The sequence below is a fragment of the Bos javanicus genome, chromosome 9 (genome assembly GCF_032452875.1).
Source record: "Bos javanicus breed banteng chromosome 9, ARS-OSU_banteng_1.0, whole genome shotgun sequence".
In the NCBI taxonomy this organism is placed as follows: domain Eukaryota; kingdom Metazoa; phylum Chordata; class Mammalia; order Artiodactyla; family Bovidae; genus Bos; species Bos javanicus.
The window spans coordinates 72151047-72167345 of record NC_083876.1 but is presented as its reverse complement, the minus strand read 5'-3'; the positions used below and the strand labels follow the sequence as shown (position 1 = coordinate 72167345).

General features: G+C 39.6%; 1 protein-coding gene across 2 annotated transcripts in view; it reads right to left on the bottom strand.

Moving 5' to 3' along the window:
• The window catches only part of TBPL1 (TATA-box binding protein like 1), a 40051-nt gene that overhangs the window by 7895 nt on the left and 15857 nt on the right, over positions 1–16299 (bottom strand). The gene's annotated exons all lie outside the window — the stretch shown is intronic.

Here is a 16299-nt window from a genome sequence, read left to right as displayed (position 1 = left end):
CTTAAGTTTTAAGACACAGCAATGTTAATAATAACATTCATTAACAGACTTTCTTCATTTACTAGTCATTCATTCATTAATCACTTACTGAAAACCTCTACACACTGAAGAGACTGGAGAAAAACAGAAATAAGGCAAGGCCTTTCGTCCTGAAGCAGCTCACCAGGCTGTGTACCTACGGGGAATCTCTAACAAACAACTGCTCAGCACAATACCACTTTTACCAAGATCCCAACCTTACAGAATGCCCATCTTTTCAAAACAATGCCAGGATCATTTCCAAAAGCAAACGAAAATGAGCCTAGTTTTTACTAAGTACACGATCTAAGTCTGGCTAAAATATTTTCTCTTTGAGTATCCACATCTTAAAAAATAAGCAATGGTAATTCAGTTGACCTATCCCACAAAGAGAAAAACCAGAAAATGGTAACAATGCTATTATAATTATCTTTATAATTCCTTGAAGCACAATATGAAAAAGAACTAGTATTCTTTATAAGGATTCAAATTATATGACTAAAAAATGAAGCCAAGAGTCCAAATTTAAAAAAAAATTCTACCTTGTTTTTCTGCCTTTTAGTTTCTGGTAGGACACAATGAGAAGTCAGGTGGAGACTTTTAGCATCTCTGTAGGATCCTACAGCATTGAACTCTGTATCATTTGAACCCCAACTTCATTCTATTTTCTTTCTTCTATTTAGTTCAATCTACCTATCTTTTTGTTTTTCTGTTCTTTGTGCTTGAGCAACCTCAAATGATTCTTGGGTACAAGAGGTGGGGACAGGGGTGGCAGTGGCATCTGAGGGATAGATACATAGGTGGACAGATTAATAAACAGAGGACGGAAGCAGTTATAAGTGACGATCTTTAAGTGCACATTCAACGTTCGACTCACCACTGACTATTCGGAGGACACGGGCCAATTATACCATCTATCTGTGTCTTGGTTTTCTCACCTATGCCATGAAATGGACAGTGCCTAACAGAGAGTGCCATGGGAATTACATAAAATGTATGAAAAGTACTTAACACATAACACATATACTTGGAAAATAGTAACACAAAAAATAACAGTGATTAGGGGTAAAAGTTTAAGTCCAAGTCCACAGGTAGAGCAGAAGTTTCTTAGCCATCACTTTGCATGATTATATCATAACCCAGATATTGCTCCACTTGCTACTTTCCTATTAGAACTCTGAAATAACTGAGGCAGAGGCTCCTGACTGCTCACCCCAACACCCATTTCACCCCTCCTTCACAATGAACAGAACCCAGATGTCTAGCTGGATACATTGTGGCAGGAAAAAAAAAATTCTATACATTTTAGCCTCCCTGGCAACAGACATTCCCCAAGAGGACACAAGCGCTGCACTGTCAAAGAAACCTAAAACACTATGGCTTCATGACTTTTGAGAAGCCTGCTCAGAGGGACCGAATTAACCAGAAGACCCTTTTGCCTTTCTGCTCTTCTTCACTCTTGCTGGATGGAGTCTGGATGTGAGGGCTGGAATTCAAGAAGCCATTCGGGATCATGAGATGGGCTCGGAAGAACAGTAAGAGAAGGAGCCTGTGACCCTGATACTGTGAAACTCCTTGTCACCCCCATCATTTTCTAATTCTAGACTTTATGAATGTGAGGGGGAAATCAATTTCTATTTTAAGCCCTCCTGGTAGACTTTAGCTACATGCAGCCAAATCTAATCTGACTGATACACATCCCAAGATAAGAGGCCACAAAAAGCATGACTTAAAAGAGAAATTACATATTAAGGAACTATGTTGAATTTACCGCCTCACACAGACTTTTTACATCAAACAGGCTACAACAAATGATTCAGATCTCCTACTCTGAGTATTAACTGCTGAACTGTCTGGAAAGACTACAAGGATAACATACAAGGTAAAAATAAGTCAAGAAACAAGGGGGAACACAAACTTTGAGAATGCAAAGAAGCCTTGAAATTAATCAAAATTTGATGATAGTTTCCATACATTAGCAACTTAAAATCTAAAAATAAAGTCATGGGCATAGATAAGTTAGCAAGTATTCATATTTTAGATAAGCATCCTAGCAAACAGTCTCAGAAGATATATCATTGATTTAAGAGGTTTTAAATCAAGAGTAAAATATGAGAAAGTCATTACTAAGGAAAACAATGAGGCAGGAATACTACATGAAAACTCCAGATTTTAAAAGCAGTACTAAAAAAGAGATGAATTTGCAAACAGTTTATCTATCTTGTAAAACAAGAGTAGTACTGAGTATTAAAAAGATTCACTTCTTACAGCTAAGCACTTCATATCACTTTTAAGTAGGATAATTCAAATGGCAATCTAGTGAAAGAGACAAATCTCAATTTCTACAGAGCATCTGACAGCCTATCATAGTCCTTCCAATTCTGAATGAAGCTAAATCATTTATCAATGTGTGAAAAATTTTACCTGAGTAAACTTAACTCTCAGCATTAAAGAGGAATGAATTGATTACCTCTAAAATTAGTTCAGAAGGCTTACATTATTCCTAAAACATACACATAACTTTTTTATTAATTAATTTAAATCACTGCAGATGGTGACTGCAGCCATGAAATTAAAAGACGCTTGCTCCTTGGAAGAAAAGCTATGACAAACTTAGACAGCATATTAAAAAGCAGAGACATTACTTTGCCTACAAAGCTCTATAAAGTCAAAGCTATGGTTTTTCCAGTAGTTATGTATGGATGTGAGAGTTGGACTATAAAGAAAGCTGAGCACTGAAGAACTGATGCTTTTAAACTGTGGTGTTGGAGAAGACTGTTGAGAGTCCCTTGGACTACAAGGAGATCCAACCAGTCCATCCTAAGGGAGATCAGTCCTGAGTGTTCACTGGAAGGACTGATGTTGAAGCTGAAACTCCAATACTTTGGCCACCTGAAGTGAAGAACTGACACACTGGAAAAGACCCTGATGCTGGGAAAGACTGAAGGCAGGAGGAGAAGGGGACGACAGAGGATGAGATGGTTGGATGGCATCACTGACTTGATGGACATGAGTTTGAGCAAGCTCCAGGAATTGGTGATGGACAGGGAAGCCTGGTGTGCTGTAGTCCATAGGGTTGCAAAGAGTTGAACATGACTGAGCAACTGAACTGAACTTAGTTTTTAATTGAAGGATAACTGCTTTACAGAATTTTGTTGTTTTCTGTTAAACCTCAACATGAATCAACCATAGGTATACATATGTCCCCTTCCTCATGAACCTCCCTCCCATCTCCCTCCCCATCCCACCCCTCTAGGTTGATATAGAGCTCCTGTTTGAGTTCCCTGAGACATATAGCAAATTCCCATTGGCTATCTATTTTACATATTATAATGTAGTTTCCATGTTACTCTCTCCATACATCTCACCCTCTCCTCTCCTCTCCCCATGTCCATAAGTCAGTTCTCTATGTCTGTTTCCCCACTGCTGCCCTGAAAATAAATTCTTTGGTACCATCTTTCTAGATTCCGTATATATGCATTAGTATACGATATTTATCTTTCTCTTTCTGATTCTGTATAATAGGCTCTAGGTTCATCCACCTCATTGGAACTGATTCAACGGTGTTCTTTTTTATGGCTGAGTAATATTCCATTCCAAAAACAATACCCAGCTGTGGATGTAACTGGTGATAGAAGCAAGGTCTGATGCTATTAAGAGCAATATTGCATAGGAACCTGGAATGCCAGGTCCATGAATCAGGGCAAAATGGAAGTGGTCAAACAAGAGATGGCAAGAGTGAATGTTGACATTCTAGGAATCAGTGAACTAAAATGGACTGGAATGGGTGAATTTAACTCAGATGACCATTATATCTACTACTGCGGGCAAGAATCCCTCAGAAGAAATGGAGTAGCCATCATGGTCAACAAAAGAGTCCGAAATGCAGTACTTGGATGCAATCTCAAAAACGACAGAATGATCTCTGTTCATTTCCAAGGCAAACCATTCAATATCACAGTAATCCAAGTCCATGCCCCAACCAGTAACGCTGAAGAAGCTGAAGTTGAATGGTTCTATGAAGACCTACAAGACCTTTTAGAACTAACACCCAAAAAAGATGTCCTTTTCATTATAGGGGACTGGAATGCAAAAGTAGGAAGTTAAGAAACACCTGGAGTAACAAGCAAATTTGGCCTTGGAATACGGAATGAAGAAGGGCAAAGACTAATAGAGTTTTGCCAAGAAAATGCACTGGTCATAGCAAACACTCTCTTCCAACAACACAAGAGAAGACTCTACACATGGACATCACCAGATGGTCAACACCAAAATCAGATCGATTATATTCTTTGCAGCCAAAGATGGAGAAGCTCTATACAGTCAACAAAAACAAGACCAGGAGCTGACTGTGGCTCAGACCATGAACTCCTTATTGCCAAATTCAGACTGAAATTGAAGAAAGTAGGGAAAACCAATAGACCATTCAGGTATGACCTAAATCAAATCCCTTATGATTATACAGTGGAAGTGAGAAATAGATTTAAGGGCCTAGATCTGGTAGATAGAGTGCCTGATGAAAATGAGGTTCATGACAATGTACAGGAGACAGGGATTAAGACCATCCCCATGGAAAAGAAATGCAAAAAAGCAAAATGGCTGTCTGGGGAGGGCTTACAAATAGCTGTGAAAAGAAGAGAAGCGAAAAGCAAAGGAGAAAAGGAAAGATACAAGCATCTGAATGCAGAGTTCCAAAGAATAGCAAGAAGAGATAAGAAAGCATTCCTCAGCAATCAATGCAAAGAAATAGAGGAAAACAACAGAATGGGAAAGACTAGAGATCTCTTCAAGAAAATTAGAGAAACCAAGGGAACATTTCATGCAAAGATGGGCTCGATAAAGGACAGAAATGGTATGGACCTAACAGAAGTAGAAGATATTAAGAAGAGGTGGCAAGAATACACAGAAGAACTGTACAAAAAAGATCTTCACGACCCAGATAATCACGATGCTGTGATCACTCACCTAGAGCCAGACATCCTGGAATGTTAAGTCAAGTGGGCCTTAGAAAGCATCACTACAAACAAAGCTAGTGGAGGTGACGGAATTCCAGTTGAACTGTTTCAAATCCTGAAAGACGATGCTGTGAAAATGCTTCACTCAATATGCCAGCAAATTAGGAAAACTCAGCAGTGGCCACAGGACTGGAAAAGGTCAGTTTTCATTCCAATCCCAAAGAAAGGCAATGCCAAAGAATGCTCAAACTACTGCACAACTGCACTCACCTCACATGCTAGTAAAGTAATGCTCAAAATTCTCCAAGCCAGGCTTCAGCAATATGTGAACTGTGAACTTCCTGATGTTCAAGCTGGTTTTAGAAAAGGCACAGGAACCAGAAATCAAATTGCCAACAGCCGCTGGATCATGGAAAAAGCAAGCGAGTTGCAGAAAAACATCTATTTCTGCTTTATTGACTATGCCAAAGCCTTTGACTGTGTGGATCACAACAAACTGTGGAAAATTCTGAAAGAGATGGGAATGCCAGACCACCTGACCTGCCTCTTGAGAAATCTGTATTCAGGTCAGGAAGCAACAGTTAGAACTGGACATGAAACAACAGACTGGTTCCAAATAGGAAAAGGAGTACGTCAAGGCTGTATATTGTCACCCTGCTTATTTAACTTATATGCAGAGTACATCATGAGGAACATTGGACTGGAAGAAACATAAGCTGGAATCAAGATTGCTGGGAGAAATATCAATAACCTCAGATATGCAGGTGACACCACCCTTATGGCAGAAAGTGAAGAGGAACTCAAAAGACTCTTGATGAAAGTGAAAGAGGAGAGTGAAAAAGTTGGCTTAAAGCTCAACATTCAGAAAATGAAGATCATGGCATCCGGTCCCATCACTTCTTGGGAAATAGATGTGGAAACAGTGGAAACAGTGTCAGACTTTCTTTTTGGGGCTCCAAAATCACTGCAGATGGTGACTGCAGCCATGAAATTAAAAGCCGCTTACTCCTTGGAAGGAAAGTTATGACCAACTTGGATAGCATATTCAAAAGCAGGGACATTACTTTGCCAACAAAGGTCCATCTAGTTAAGGCTATGGTTTTTCCTGTGGTCATGTATGGATGTGAGAGTTGGACTGTGAAGAAGGCTGAGCGCTGAAGAATTGATGCTTTTGAACTGTGGTGTTGGAGAAGACTCTTGAGAGTCCCTTGGACTGCAAGGAGATCCAACCAGTCCATTCTGAAGCAGATCAGCCCTGGTATTTCTTTGGAAGGAATGATGCTAAAGCTGAAACTCCAGTACTTTGGCCACCTCATGTGAAGAGCTGACTCATTGGAAAAGACTCTGATGCTGGGAGGGATTGGGAGCAGGAGGGGAAGGGGACGACAGAGGATGAGATGGCTGGATGGCATCACTGACTCGATGGACGTGAGTCTGAGTGAACTCTGGGAATTGGTGATGGACAGGGAGGCCTGGCGTGCTGCGATTCATGGGGTCGCAAAGAGTTGGATATGACTGAGCGACTGAACTGAACTGAATATTCCATTGTGTATATGTACCACAACTTCTTTATCCACTCATCTGTTGATTGACATCTAGGTTGCTTCCATGTTCTAGCTATTGTAAACAGTGCTGCAAGGAACATTGAGGTCATTTGTCTTTTTCAATTTTGGTTTCCTCAGGGTATATGCTTAGGAGTGGGACTGTTGTGTCATATGGTAGCAGGGCAGGGGGCACTGAATGCAGCAGAGCATGCAGGGGACCTTTGAAGGAAGTTGCTATTATCTTCATTACCTTCACCATAGTTTGCCTCCAGGTCAAAAAAGAGCCAGAGAACACTGCCTCCCTCATCAGCAGAAAACTGGATTAAAGATTTACTGAGCATGGCCCTGCCCATCAGAGCAAGACCCAGTTTCCCCCGTCAGTCTCTCCCATCAGGAAGCTTCCATAAGCCTCATTATCCATCAGAGGGCAGACAGAATGAAAATCACAATCACGGAAAACTAATCAAACTGATCACATGGACCACAGGCTTGTCTAATTCAACGAAACCATGAGCCATGCCACGTAGGGCCACCCAAGATGGATGGGTCATGCTGGAGAGTTCTGACAAAATGTGATCCACTGGAGAAGGGAATGGCGAACCGCTTCAGTATTCTTGCCTTGAGAACCCCATGAACAGTATGAAAAGGCAAAATGATAGGACACTGAAAGAGGAACTCCCCAGGTTGGTAGGTGCCCAAATTGCTACAGGAGATCAGTGGAGAAATAACTCCAGAAAGCATGAAGAGACAGAGCTAAAGCAAAAACAACACCCAGTTGTGGATGTGACTGGTGATGGAAGTAAAGTCCAATGCTGCAAAAAACAATACTGCATAGGAACCTGGAATGTTAGGTCCACGAATCAAGACAAATTGGAAGTGGTGAAACAGGAGATGGAAAGAGTGAACATCGACATTTTAGGAATCAGTGAACTAAAATGGACTGGAATGGGTGAATTTAACTCAGATGATCATTGTATCTACTACTGTGGGCAAGAATCCCTTAGAAGAGATGGAGTAGCCATCATAGTTAACAAAAAAAGTCCAAAATGCAGTTCTTTGGTGCAATCTCAAAAATGACGGAATGATCTCTGTTCGTTTCCAAGGCAAACCATTCAATATCACAGTAATCCAAGTCTAGGCTCCAACCAGTAATGCTGAAGAAGCTGAAGTTGAATGGTTCTATGAAGACCTACAAGACCTTCTAGAACTAACACCAAAAAAGGATGTCTTCTTCATCATAGGGGACTGGAATGCAAAGTTAGGAAGTCAAGAAACACCTGGAGTAACAGGCAAATTTGGCCTTGGAGTACAGAATGAAGCAGGGCAAAGGCTAACAGAGTTTTCCCAAGAGAAACCACTGGCCATAGCAAACACCCACTTCCAATAACACAAGAAAAGCCTCTATGCATGGACATCACCAGATGATCAATATCAAAATCATAATGACTATATTCTTTGCAGCCAAAGATGATACAGTCAGCAAAAATAAGACCGGGAGCTGACTGTGGCTCAGATCATGAACTCCTTATTGCCAAATTCCAACTTAAATTGAAGAAAGTAGGGAAACCACTGGACCATTCAGGTATGACTTAAATCAAATCCCTTACAATTATACAGTGGAAGTGACAAATAGATTCAAGGGATTAGATCAGCTAGACAAAGTGCCTGAAGAACTATGGACGGAGGTTGGTGATACTGTACAGGAGGCAGTGATCAAGACCATGCCCAAGAAAAAGAAATGCAAGAAGGCAAAATGGCTGTTTAAAGAGGCCTTACAAATTGCTGAGAAGAAAAGCTAAAGGCAAAGGAGAAAATGAAAGATATAGCCATTTGAATGCAGAGTTCCAAAGAATAGCAAGGAGAGATAAGAAAGTCTTCCTCAGTGATCAATGCAAAGAAATAGAGGAAAACAATAGAATGGGAAAGACTAGAGATCTCTTCAAGAAAATCAGAGATACCAAGGGAAGATTTCATGCAAAGATGGGCTCGATAAAGAACAGAAATGGTATAGGCCTAACAGAAGCAGAAGATGTTAAGAAGAGGTGATAAGAATACACAGAAGAACTGTACAAAAAAGATTTTCATGACCCAGATAACCACAATGGTGTGATCACTCATCTAGAGCCAGACATCTTGGAATATGAAGTCAGGTGGGCCTTAGGAAGCATTACTACGAACAAAGCTAGTGGAGGTGATGGAATTTCAGCTAAGCTATTTCAAATCCTAAAAGATGATGCTGTGAAAGTGCTGCACTCAATATGCCAGTAAATTTGGAAAACTCAGCAGTGGCCACAGGACTGGAAAAGGTCAGTTTTTATTCCAATCCCAAAGAAAGGCAATGCCAAAGAATGCTCAAACTACTGCACAATTGCACTCATCTTACACGCTAGCAAAGTAATGCTCAAAATCTTCCAAGCCAGGCTTCAACAGTATGTGAATCTTGAACTTCCAGATGTTCAGATTCTAGATTTAAAAGAGGCAGAGGAACCAGAGATCAAATTGCCAACATCCGCTGGACCACATATAAAGTAAGAGAGTTCTAGAAAAATATCTACTTCTGCTTTATTGACTACACCAAAGCCTTTGACTGTGTGGATCACAATAGACTGTGGAAAATGCTTAAAGAGACTGGAATACCAGATCACCTTACCTGCCTCCTGAAAAATCTGTATGCAGGTCAAGAAGCAACAGTTAGAACTGGACATGGGACAACAGACTGGTTCCAAATTGGGAAAGGAGTACATCAGGCTGTATATTGTCACCCTGCATATTTAACTTATACGCAGAGTACATCTCTGCATATAAGTACAGAGTGAAATGCCAGGCTGGATGAAGCACAAGCTGGAATCAAGACTGCCGGGAGAAATATCAGTAACTTCAGATATGCAGATGACACCACCCATGGCAGAAAGCAAAGAACTAAAGAGCTTTTTGATGAAAGTGAAAGAGGAGAGTGAGAAAGTTAGCTTAAAACTCAACATTCAGCAAACTAAGATCATGGCATTTCGTCCCATTCAGTCAGTTCAGTTCAGTTCAGTCGCTCAGTCGTGTCCGACTCTTTGCGACCCCATGAATCGCAGCATGCCAGGCCTCCCTGTCCATCACCAGCTCCCGGAGTTCACTCAGACTCACGTCCATCGAGTCAGTGATGCCATCCAGCCATCTCATCCTCTGTCGTCCCCTTCTCCTGCCCCCAATCCCTCCCAGCATCAGAGTCTTTTCCAGTGTGTCAACTCTTCGCATGAGGTGGCCAAAGTTCTGGAGTTTCAGCTTCCATTACTTCATGGCGATTAGATGAGGAAACAATGGAAAGAAACAGTGAGTGACTTTATTTTTTGGGGCTCCAAAATCACTGCAGATGATATAGCCATGAAATTCAAAGACACTTGCTCCTTGGAAGAAAAGCTATGACAAACCTAGACAGCATGTTAAAAAGCAGAAACATTACTTTGCCAAAAAGGTCCATCTAGTCAATGCTCTGGTTTTTCCAGTAGTCATGTATGGATGTGAGAGCTGGACTATAAAGAAATGAACTGTGGTGTTGGAGAAGACTCTGGAGAGTCCTTGGGACCACAAGGAGATCAAACCAGTCAATCCTAAAGAAAATCAGTCCTGAATATTCATTGGAAGGACTGATGCTGAAGCTGAAGCCCCACTACTTTGGCTACCTGATGCAAAGAGCTGACTCACTGGAAAAGCCCCTGATGCTGGGAAAGACTGAAGGTAGGAGGAGAAGGGGATGACAGAGGAGGAGACCGTTGGATGGCATCACGGACTTGATTGACATGGGTTTGAGTATGCTCTGGGAGTTGGTGATGGACAGGGAATCCTGGGTGCTGCAGTCCATGGGGTCACAGAGTTGGACATGACTGAGTGACTGAACTGAACTGAACTCATGGTGGTTTCTGCCTTATGGCAGAAAGCGAAGAATAATTAAAGAGCCTCTTGATGAAAGTGAAAGTGGAGAGTGAAAAAGCTGGCTTAAAACTCAACATTCAGAAAACAAAGATCATGGCATCCAGTCCCATCACTTCATGGCAAATAGATGGGGAAACAATGGAAACAGTGGCAGACTTTATTTTCATGGGCTCCAAAATCACTGCAGATAATGACTGCAGCCATGAAATTCAGACGCTTGCTCCTTAAAAGAAAAGCTATGACAAATCTAGACAGCACATTAAAAAGCAGGGACATTATTTTGCCAACAAAAGTCCATCTAGTCAAGGCTATGGTTTTTCCAGTAGTCATGTATGGATGTGAGAGCTGAACCATAAAGAAAACTGAGTGCTGAAGAATTGATGCTTTTGAACTGTGGTGTTGGAGAAGACACTTTCGAGTCCCTTGGACTGCAAGGAGATCCAACCAGTCCATTCTGAAGGAGATCAGCCCTGGGATTTCTTTGGAAGGAATGATGCTGAAGCTGAAACTCCAGTACTTTGGCCACCTCATGCGAAGAGTTGACTCAATGGAAAAGACTCTGATGCTGGGAGGGATTGGGAGCAGGAGGAGAAGGGGACGACAGAGGATGAGATGGCTGGATGGCATCACTGACTTGATGGATGTGAGTCTCAGTGAACTCCGAGAGTTGGTGATGGACAGGGAGGCCTGGCGTGCTGCAATTCATGGGGTCGCAAAGAGTCAGACACGACTGAGCGACTGAACTGAACTGAAATGAATAATGAGTGATATTTAGCATCTTTTCATGTGTTTGTTGGCCATCTGTATGTCTTCTTTGGAGAAATGTCTGTTAGGTCTTTTTCCCACTTTTTGATGGGGTTGTTTGTTTTTCTGATATTGAGTTGTATGAGCTGCTTGTATATTTTGTAAATTAATCCTTTGTCAGTTGTTTCATTTGCTCTTATTTTCTCGCATTCTGAAGGCTGTCTTTTCACCTTGCTTATCGTCTCCTTTGCTGTGCAAAAGCTTTTAAGTTTAATCAGGTCCCACTTGTTTACTTTAAAACATACCCATAACTTTTAAAACACAGTTTAAACACACACATACACAGCTACAACTATAAAAAAGATGGGGAGAATTAACTGAACTGAACTGAGGGGAGAAATAGACCAAATTGCTTGTAACTATGGTACCTATAGTTCCCTATGGTACCTTGAAGTTCCCTGATAGTTCCCACAGTAAAGCGTCTGCCTACAATGTGGGAGACCTGGGTTCGATCCCTGGGTCAGGAAGATCCTCTGGAGAAGGAGATGGCACCCCACTCCAGTACTCTTGCCTAGAAAATCCCATGGACAGAGGAGCCTGGTAGGCTACAGTCCATGGGGTTGCAAAGAGTCGGACATGACTGAGCAACTTCACTTTTCATGGTACCTATAGTTAAACATCTATTTCACTTATTATATTCTGAAGGTTAAAGACTACATCTTAAACTCACATTCATGACTTGGCACCATATCTCATACATTGAAAATGTTCTATTACTATTTCGTGAATAAATGCTACAAAATCCAACAGTTCAATCTTCAGGTTAAATTAAAATTCTCATTAGCTAGAATCCCAAACTACTATTTTTTTTAATATTGGGTATGGAAAAAAAAAAAAGCAAAACTAAAAGCTCCTGAAGAAAGTGCTTCAGGTCAAGTCCAGCCTGCTTTAAAGTCAAAATGGAACCATCAATTTGAAGCAAAATGAATCCAAAACAGAGTGAGTGCCACTAGTCTACTAAATCTCAGAATTGAGGTAAACTAAACATAATAGTGTTTACTTGATGATAATACATAATTATTAAAGAAAAACAACATGTAACAGAAAGAAAAAAAGAAACTAAAAGCAAGCCTGAAATTTCAGTTCCAAAGCCACTCATTCTCATTTAAATGAAGAAGAGCTAAGAGTCTTTTTCTTCCCTACATGCCCCTTAATATCCATGAAAATGCATATGTAGTGTTCTTTACTATATTTCATGATGGCTTACACATTTAAAACTTTTAAACTTGTTTGCATGCATCCAAGGGAAATAGGTCTCAGCAAATCCACAAAAAAGAACACCATTTTAAAGTGGCATTTAAATTTACAAAGCTGTTAAGCCTGCTAACACTATAGCACAAAATACTTAAGACAACATAAATGACAAAAACAAACATCTATGTTCCTACCACCCAGCTTAAAAAATATAATTTACAATACAATGGATGTCTCCCCTCCTGCTCTTCTCCTAGATAAGGTCCTCAATTCCTTTCTCTGGAGAAAACTCTATTCTCACGGAACTGTTTCATCATTCTCATATATTCCTCTTAAGGTTATGACATACACACTGTATCCTTGGACCCAATAAATCATTAAAAAAATACATTAATGGATTTGGCTTGCTAATACTTCATTTGGGATTAATACATCTATTTTTGTAAGCAGAATTTACCTATAATCTTTTCTTGGACTTTATCTGGTTTGAGTATCATTCATGGTGATACCACACTTACTAGACAAGTTAGGTTGCTTTCTTCTTTTAAAAAAAAAAAAAAAAAAATCTCTGGAAGACAGTTTTAGAAGACCTTATTTGAAAACTATCTTGACCTGTTTCTTGGTTCCTTTTTTTAAAAGGTTAATTCAATGTAAGAGTTTTAAGACATTTGATATCTTCTATTTCTTCCTTGATCAGTTTTCCCAAATTAAATTTTCTTGGGAAATTTTCCAGTTCTTCTAAAATTTAACATTTTATCGCATATAATTTTTCGTGGTTTTCCTACAAATTTTAAAAACTCAACTTCAGTATACTTATCTCTTCATCATAGTATCATTTATCCCTGATTTTTTTTTCTATCATCAATCTTGCTGAAAAGTTTTTCTATTTTTTGTTTGTTCAAAGGACAAACTATTGGTAGTTCGATCCTCTTTATTAAATTTTTTTTTTTCCTTGTGTTCTTCCTTCTACAGATCTACTCTTTTCTTGATTTCTTATATTGGAAAGTAAGCTGGATGCTTAATATGTCAGTTTTGAACTTTTTCTCTTTTCTTGTATGAGCATTTACAGGAGTGATAACCAAGTGCATTCAGTATTTCTGAAGTTGGATATATAATGTTTTCACTATCCCTTGATTCTAACAATAGTTGCATTTCCATTATTATTTTTCTTAAGACTACTTATTAATTATTTATCTTTAGACATATATAGCTTTAAAATCACTAGCAATGAGGAAGTGCTAACTTAAAAGAATGAGATACCACTACTCATACTGGTAAACATCAAACATTGCTGATGAATGCATCTTGAGAAATTATTCAACTGAGCAAAGTATAAATAAAGATATACTGCAATTCTGTTAATAGCAGAAACCTACGTGCCAATGCAGAAGGGGTTGGTTAAATAAAGTATAGCCCAGTCTAATAAAACAGACTACTAAACTGACTTTACAAATTATAACTACATGGATATAGACAGAGGTTCATAATGTGAAAACAAACATACATTTGATAGAGTTCATTTTGGTTTATATATCTACGTATGTACTAAAAATGCCAAAATGTTCACAATTATTCTATTCAGAGAACTGGCAACAGGGTGACTTTGGTAATTTCCCCACTGTCCAAAGCCTAATAGTAAGACGTGATTTAACAAGGCGTTTTGTCCTGTTTCTCAAGTAAATGCCAAATATGAGTTTGTCAAGTATTTCCTTCTAATAAAAAGCAAAGTTGAAAGTTGAAGCTGTCCTACTTCAGGAAATAACATATTTCTAGCATTGTATTAAGATACACTACTGAGTTGAAGCAGATTTTTATGGACAAGTTAGGTCCTCCTGGTGGTATTCCAACCACAACCTTAAAGCATCAACTGGAAAACATCGCCACCTCCTGGTTTTTAAGACAAATTACATCCAACACTGCTACATTTAAAATTTCCCACTGGAGGAAAGAAGGAAATGGCAACCCACTAGTCAGTGTTCTTGTCTGGGAAATGGCATAGACATGAAGGAGCCTGGTGGGCTGCTACAGTCCATGGGGTCACAAATGAGTCGGACAGGACTTAGCAACTGAGCACACTAGGAAAGATATTTTAAACTAAAAGGGCACAATAAGCATTGTTATGAAAACAAAGCAAAAATAGCCCTAAAATCTAACCAAAAGCCAAAAGAATAAAGTAAAATAAAACTGAGAATACAGAACAGTAGATTCTGGCTACTTTTAAGTGTACTTAAGTTGGATCTGAGGATACGGCAGGCAGGTCCTCTAAGGTTTAACCACAGAACTACTCTCCATGATTTGAGAAATGGCAGACAGAGGCAGACTGGACACAGTCCAGCTGCAAACACAGCGTGAGCCCAGGTGGTGTCCTGGGGGTCGTTCTTTTCTACAAACAAGACACGCCACCCAAACTAACTGCATATTCTTTATAAACTTCCCAAAATAGCAGTTTAGGAAAGAGACATTTTGTGTTCCTGATTCCAACAGATTACTCAACCATCTCTCAATACACACCTGTGACCGAGATGGAGAAAGGCTAATATTCTGCCTGTTACAAAGAGGGTCTTCTTTCACATAGATTTAATATTAATAGTACACCATAAACCTTATAAAACAGGGTGCTGACCTAGTGTTCACATTTAGGTATGTGACACTGGGTAAGTTACCTAACCTCTGTCTTAAGTCCTAATTTTCTCTTCTCTTCTCACCCATCTTACCTCCCAGGGTATTTTTAAGAAGTAAGGACTAATTATCTGTGTCAAGTACACAGCATACTGTATGTATTCACTAAATGGTAACTATTGCCATTTAATGGATTCACAGGTAGAATATTGCAACCAGATGGTATTAAGGAACTGACACAAAACTTGAGAACAATCATAGTGATAGAAAAAAACAAACAAACAGACCATAATAGGTTAGGCAGGGGTCAGTAACATAACAATCCGTGGGCCAGGCCCTGATTTTTTTTTTTTTTTAAATCTTACTGAAACAGTCATGCTCATGTGTTTACTTAATGACTATGTGGCAGAGCTGAGCAGTTGTTAAAGCGAAAGTGAAAGGCACTCAGTGGTGTCTGAATCTTTGCTACCCCATGGACTATACAGTCCATGGAATTCTCCCGGCCAGAATACTGAAGTGGGTAGCCTTTCCCTTCTCCAAGGGATCTTCCCAACCCAGGGATCAAACCCAGGTCTCCTGCATTGCAGGCGGATTCTTTACCAGCTGAGCCACAAGGGAAGCCCTAGCAGTTGTGACAAAGACCAAAAGACCCACAAGCCTAAAGTAGTTACTATATGGTCCTCTAAGAAAAAGTTTGCAGATCCCCGGGCTAGTGCAATGGGGCAGTATCAATAAAATGACATCTAATGTAAATAAAGTTTACATTTTTATTAAGATGAACAAAACATCTGTATACCATGGTCCCTGATTGGCTCCTGGTTTGAACAAAACAGGTGTTAAGATCTGAATACGATAGATAATTTGAGTATATTAGATAGTATTAGGGAACTGCTATTAATTTTCCTAGGCCAAATAATAGAGTGGTCATACAGACGATTATGCTTATTTTTTAATATGCATATTCAAATAGTCAAGGGAAAAATGCCATGTCTGGAATCACTATCTGAACTCAGTAACAAACAGATTTGGTAAAGTTTCAGATGATCCCCTCAATATCTAGCATCTTGCCACAGGAACCAAACAAATTTGGACAATTTGAGTACAGAATAGATCTGGATCATAGGTATAATTTTAAGACAAAGAAATGCCATATTACTGCCTCAACTCTTAACAATGATTAAATCTAGGCGAAAGGGTATAAGGGTATTCATCACACTGCTCTCCCTACATTTTGGTCTAAAAAAATG